Source organism: Halictus rubicundus, chromosome 13, assembly GCF_050948215.1.
Source record: "Halictus rubicundus isolate RS-2024b chromosome 13, iyHalRubi1_principal, whole genome shotgun sequence".
In the NCBI taxonomy this organism is placed as follows: Eukaryota; Metazoa; Arthropoda; class Insecta; order Hymenoptera; family Halictidae; genus Halictus; species Halictus rubicundus.
Window position 1 is genome coordinate 3568152 of NC_135161.1, and position 7024 is coordinate 3575175.

A 7024-nucleotide genomic window follows, 5' to 3' on the forward strand; every position below is an offset into this window, starting at 1 on the left:
TTTCTGATAACGTTACCGCACATGAAGATTTCCTTGTTATATTTAGAACTATCAAGTATTGTAGACTGGAAATCAAAATACATCCTATCAAATTATTATAAGATAAAGTGTAGAAATCTCTGATAAGTAACACAATTATACAGAAATGTTAAAAGTAAGAACGTGTAGGTAGTCAAAGATGTTTTTTAGAAACCGACAGCTTTTTATAGATTAGGCTAGAATATTTCGTTTTCATTTGATACACTACTGAAAGTACCTGAAATGTTTAAATTTAAAGAATACGGAAAGACATATTTTACGCTGTTAAGATTTGGAAATTATCGATCCGTTAAAGGTGGTGGTACTATATACCTATAATGGATGAACGAGAGTCTTACCTATATAGAGTGGACTATAACAACTGTGCGTGTAGATACAAGTGCGTGCTATTCTCTTGGGCGCACGTCTGCCCTTCACTGTGACAAGTATGATTGCCGGCATGATTGCCAATACTATTGCGTATTTCTGTATTTTTAATCTTTTCCCTTTAATATTAAACGCATTGTTAATTAATGTTATTCATGTAAAAAAACAAAAACTATTACTATTTCTAGATGTATATAAAAACGAAAATGATAATTAATGTATGTATGCATATTATTTAAAATTATAAGTAATACACATAACGTACATCAAGATGAAAATTATATTTTATTATTTGTATCCAATACTTATACTTGTCATTCGTGAATTATTCAAATTTATGCTCGATTTATTCAATAATCTTTCCAATATGTTACTAACAATTATTCTTATGGAAGTTACAATGTTGTTTCATTGTCATAACAATGTATTGAACAAAATTGTATTCTTGCTTTGTTCAGTGAATTTTGTTTCTTTTTAATAACTACTTTAATGTATTTGTTAGTAAAGAATACATACATGAATATTTCTACCAAATTCTAAGTGGTCAGAAACACATGGATTTATGCAATATACAGCCAAATGCTTTAAAATTATATATATATAATATGGTATAGCATACGATTACTAGAAAATTCAGAAAAACTTAATATACGATAAATTTGTGATTAAAGTCTATGTAGATACTTTTATGTATTTATGAAATAAAGGAAGTAGAAATAATTAGTTATATGTATGAGTGTGAAAGCATACATAAACTTATTAAAAAAGTGACCTTACATTTAAAGTTGTACAATACACATACATATATGTACAATTATAATTTATGTGAGAAGTGCTTTTATCCAGTGTGCAATTGTTCAAACTGTATTATGTATAATTTACGCATGTGAACACCTTCAAACAAGTCCCATTAAAAATTTGTACTTATGTACAAATATCAACGTGTACAACTACAACTACAACTTTTGAATGTATTAGAAATAATTATGGATATCCCACCAAAAGTTATACGTACATATAATATAATAAATACGTATGTAAGTATATCAAATACGTTCGTTGCACAATGTTTAATATAAGATTGTCTTAAACTACGAACTTGTTATATGTATTACATGAATTTGTTAGATTTATTTTTTTTCAACATGTTCATTGTATACCTTACTCCATGAAACTTATCTAGTATGTACTGTGTTTACTAATAATTATAATTAAACCATCATCTAATAATACACTATGTTAAAAGTGTAAGATATATATATATATTGATCATGAAATAAATGATATGTATGTTTAAAATTTTCTAGCGACAACTGTATTGAACTAATTGAATTTTGTCATTTGTGTGTTAATTTCACATAATATAGAACACTGCATCAGATAATGGAAGTTTCTTCAATTACTAATACTAAATTTATCGTCTGGCGAATATATTGGTTGATCAAAGTGTTATTTAACTTCTGTTATTTAAATCTGTGTTTTATTCTAGATTTCTATTGTATATTTCTATTCTATTTCACCCATTCATTTGGAAGTCAATAGAAATTAAACAAAGACATCACATTAACAAAGTAAATATTTGCAATAGGAGGGAGATATGTGTACACATACATACAAGATCAAAGAAAAGAAGTAGTGGATTTTTTTAGCAAATATTTTTAAGGAAAAACCATTGCGTCACAGAGGCAAACTTCTAGAAATTGTAATATTGAAGAAAATAACTGATGTTCATAAGAATTATGAAGAGCAAGTAGCAGATATTTATAGTCAGAAGAGAGTATTCCACAAGTCATAATGCCTAGCAAGTAAAGTAATATTTCAGCATATGTTTGAAGGAGTATTTACTTCTATGAATAATAGTTTTGTGTTACACCAGCTTTACCTTTTTCAACCTTACAAAAGTTAAGGACAAATAATATTTTCTTCTGCTTAGTAATATCATAATTAATATTTATTACTATTGGTGGTTTCACTGAATAATTTATATAGGGCAAGAGTTAATATTTTACACTAAAACACACTAATTACAATGAATAATTAAAAAAAAAAGATTAAGTTGTGTGAATCAACAACTGTTTTATTAAAATTGTGTATAACAGTTTGCTAAATCAAAAAAATTGTAGTCACAGTGTATTACATGAAATATTTTGCAAATTAAACAAACAGAGGGGAATAGGTTATTAGCCACATAGATTCCCAGAAATGTAAATACATATGCATTGAAATATCCAAATACGTAATATGGACGCTTAAGTTGCGTCAAATTTATTTCATGACATCATGTTCAAACTGCTTTCATCCTGTAACAATAATATTTTTTTAGAAGATGTCATTAGAGAAGGAAAAGTGGTTTACCTATACCACAGACTTAAGATCAGCACAGACATTGCATGCAATGTATTTTTCTGTTTATGGGTCTGAATTACCGACTCTGTAGAAAATGCTATATACTTGGAGCCCACGTAAGAAGGAACCTGGAGAGATTTTACTCCGATTGTGACGCCAAGGGGACTCGTTCATTGGCTAATCCCCTACTCGCGCTCTTACGACCGCGCATCTCTACTGCGTCGAAATGCTAGTTGTTGTCAGAGAGTATCCTTACTGTGTAGTGTTGGGATTTTGACAGGTTCAGGTGCCCGTGAAGCGCTGAAGCACTCTGCTCGTGGAAGCCGCGTGGATAATAAACTTTTGACAAAAACATAATTTTAAAATGAATGTAAACTTTATTATCTGAGCTCTTAGATGTGGACTCTCTGATTCCGGAATAAAATCTGACTTGTCGTGGAGTTTGAATCTCCTTCCAGCTTCTTCATTCCCGTCTTCCTTTCCTTAACCAATAGGAAAATCAGGATCTTTCAGCTGAACGTTGATTCGTCGGATGACTGCTCTTTCGGTTGCAGCTTGATGGTGATTCGTACTGGAGGCGCCTCGGTAGCGCGCGCACGAGGGTAGCGGCACAAACGAGGTATAAGATAGACCTATCATCTTATGGGACTTCGTGTCTCATGTTCTGAAATACCGACTGTTCAAAAAATCAGAGGTTTTGGTACGCCCTCTACGATTTAGAGTGGTGAGTTTAGGAAGTCCGCAGGGCTCTAGAGCCCTCTTACCATTTTGTGTTACATCCTACCGTATCGGTTGGAACTAATATAGTGGAACCAATATCACAGACGAGATGTAGGAGTACACCAGTCACCTTGTTATACTGTTTAGTGTCGCATGATATGAAATACCGAGTAATCTTAATTAGAAATCTGAATGAGAATCGAGTATCTTGTATACTTGAAATAATCATGCATAAAAGTTACTTTGACATGCTTTAAGACATGTTCAAGACATGCTTTAAAAGTTACTCTGTATCTCGAGTACTATTAGCCATTTTTACTAAAAAGATTAGGTGGTAAGATAGCCAAGGGGGTATTCTCGACAGCATCATTGGTAAGAGGAGTTCAAAAGTTATTCAGTACCTTAAGTTCTATCATCTATCTTTACTAAAAAATTAGGTGACAAGATGGTCAAGGGAGTGCTTGTCGACATCATTGGCGAAAGGAATTGTTATAAACATTTGTTTGGAATTATAGCGACGGAAGAAGGTATGGAAGTTGCGATAGGGAAGGACAGAGAGTAAGCGTGGACTGTATGGTATTAAAAAATATATTATAACAGGAGGTGAGGGTTATACAAACGGCGAGATGACAAGGCGGTAGATCAAGCGAGCCAAGGACGACGGGTAGCGGATTTGATATTTTGGAATATGGGAAACGATGGCTCACGCGATAAGTATGACACCAGACGTAAACAGAAGGTTTACGTCTGCGTTCGTTCACCCGGTCCTGGTTTCGAGCTCCACCAGCTGAACTATGGCCAACGCCGGAACACGGTCGCACCGAGGCAGTTCTTATATGGATGCCATAAACTTTTTGCCTGGTAATCCACATAACAACTGTGGTGGCCCGAAATGGTTTTTCCTTTACCGGAGTTACCGGTAATGCCTGTGATGATTTCGAACAACATTAAACAGCCAGAAATAATAAATTTAACAGTGAATTGTGTACGATAAATTAATGCGTGCGAATATTCATGGATAAAAAGTTATTCTGTATCTCGAGTTCTATAATTTATTTTTACTAAATAATTAGATGGCAATATGGTCAAGGGAGTGCTTATTGATATCATTACGAAAAGAAATTGTTATAAATATTAAACAACCAGAAATAACAAATTTATCAATAATCACTATCACGACGATCGAGATCTACCGAAATTAATTGTGGTGGGAGAATTGCGCACCGCGTACCGCGCAAATGATCTCGGCGGCCGCGCTCAGTCAGTCAGTCGAAGTGCGCACTCAGAAGGGAGCGGAAGTCCTGCGGGACCAGAAGGGCGAAGGACCTTGGTGCTGCCCTGGCCCACCATGACTACCCCGGCCTACTCTTGCCTACCTTCCAGTTGGCCAGGGATTCTCAAGAACTGCACTGGATATCACTGGACACCATTGGCCTGCCTTGGTCTACCTTTAACTGGCTTAAGGTAGCTCAGGGTGGGCTAGAGATTCTTGGAAGCCTTCACCGCTCACCTTGGTCAACTTTCACCAGCTGTATGTAAGTAACAATTCAAATATACACTTTTTGTTTTGGAATAAGTGTTCATGCAACGAACGCCGTCAATTATTATTTTTGTATTTCTAATTCGAACTTGCGTCGGGACTTTTCAAAAGTTTCTCTTCTTGAAATTATATTATATTATATTTTTGACATAAAATTGGTATTCTGACATTATATTATATCACATTTTTGACATAAAATTGATATTGTTCCGAACGGAGGTCCCTCAGGGGCTCACTCACGGATGGGGCCGTGAGTGAGTACGGGTATTGGCGGACCCGGGGCGTCCCGAAGCGCCATTTCAGTAGTTTGAAATTCTGACTTCAACTACTCTTGTTCAATTGTTGTTGGTTAGGCCGCACTCGTGTGCGGAGTTACCTTGGCTCTCGTGAGCTGGTCTTAGGTTGGCTCTCGTGAGCTGGTTAGATTCGCACTCTTGTGCGTGGTAGGTAGGCCGTACTCGTGTACGGGGTTTAGAGTTGTTTCTAAAAGTATTTTCATCGTCATCGTTTGGACTTCTTCTCATCGTCTTCTTTTATTTTGTGTCGTGTCTAATTATTGTTAGTCTGTTTCAGCTGAAATCCAACAGCTGAGCATCTTGTTCATCGAACGAAGACATCATATCAAACAACGCATCGACGAAGACATCGAAATAATTGTAAGTTAGAATTAGTTTAATTCTTAAGATCGTCGTTGTAAATATGTCGAGTAATTATTGCCCTAACTTCACTTTGCTCAACTCGATTGTTAACTCAGAAGGCAGAAGGCTGTGTCGGACCTTGCTTGCAAGTTTTGAACCGGTCCAGTTGCGATGTTCGGCGTGGATGCACAGAGAATTGATGGTTAGGGAGCAGTACTCGCCAGGTAGAACCCTTCCTTCGTAAAATGTCTGCCTAAGTCATGTCAACGCTGGCGTGACTCGCACCGGGAGCAGGGGATCCTTCGCCCATAAGTCTCTTCGTCGCCTTGTCGCGCCAGCGTTGCTCATGGCGGGTAGTTGGGGTTAGGTTGATCTACCAAAACGTGGAGGCGTGCCTGGTGATCATTCTTCGTGTGGAGCGTCGGGTATCGTATACTGGTCGGCAGAAAGCTCTGCAAACATTGTACGCGTCGCGTCACCCTCGAACCAGAGCCTTTTGCTGTGGGTCGGTTTTGTTTCTCTCTGAAAGAATCAGAGCCTTCTGCCTGATTCGTTCTTGATCCCCCGTGGATCGGAGACTTCTTCTCCGATTCACACCTTTTGACCCGCAATAATTACTCGACATACGCGAAATGGTAAAGTGACCTTTTCCCTCTGTGGAAAAGTAATCTTTCCCATTTAGCGATCTGCGAAATTTAGTTTGTAAGATTGTAAATTGTCGGAAGAAAGGGAGTCAGACGGAAGCGAATTGAATTCCTTCTGGCTTCCTTTCGGGTCTCTTATGCAGCAACCTCCTCGTGGTGAGACCTGGGCAACCGGTATTATTCTCTATTTGTAAGATTCTAGTATCTTACAAAGAGAGAATAATATCGAGCTAATAGCTGCTCATTTATAATTTCGTATAACATTGTAAAATAGAATTTAAGACTTGCTAGTTATAAAAACTTGTGTATTTAATTGAATTGTGTCTGAATTTACTTTAGGCTACCTCGGGATGAGCCGAAGGTCCTTCAATGCTTTCCTTGTTTACTATCCTGACTGAGTCCAGAGTTCGACTCTTTAATGTATGTAAAATTGAAGAAGCTCCTTCAAAAGTCTACGTGACTTTGGCTAAATTCCTCGCCAACTAGAATTTGGTCGAGGATTTCCGTGGGAATTCTCTCTCTCTCTCTCTCTCTCTCGTTATTTTCTCTAAACATTAATAAACATAAACATTAATAATCTAAACATTACATCTTATATTCACATGCCCCCATGTCGCCATTAATCGCACGTATGGTACAGTAGCGTTGTTATAACTACGTTCGCGTGGTCACGCAAGAATTGATACTACCGTGTGTTCGTAGCGTTCAGAGAGATATGGTTGGAGAGGTTA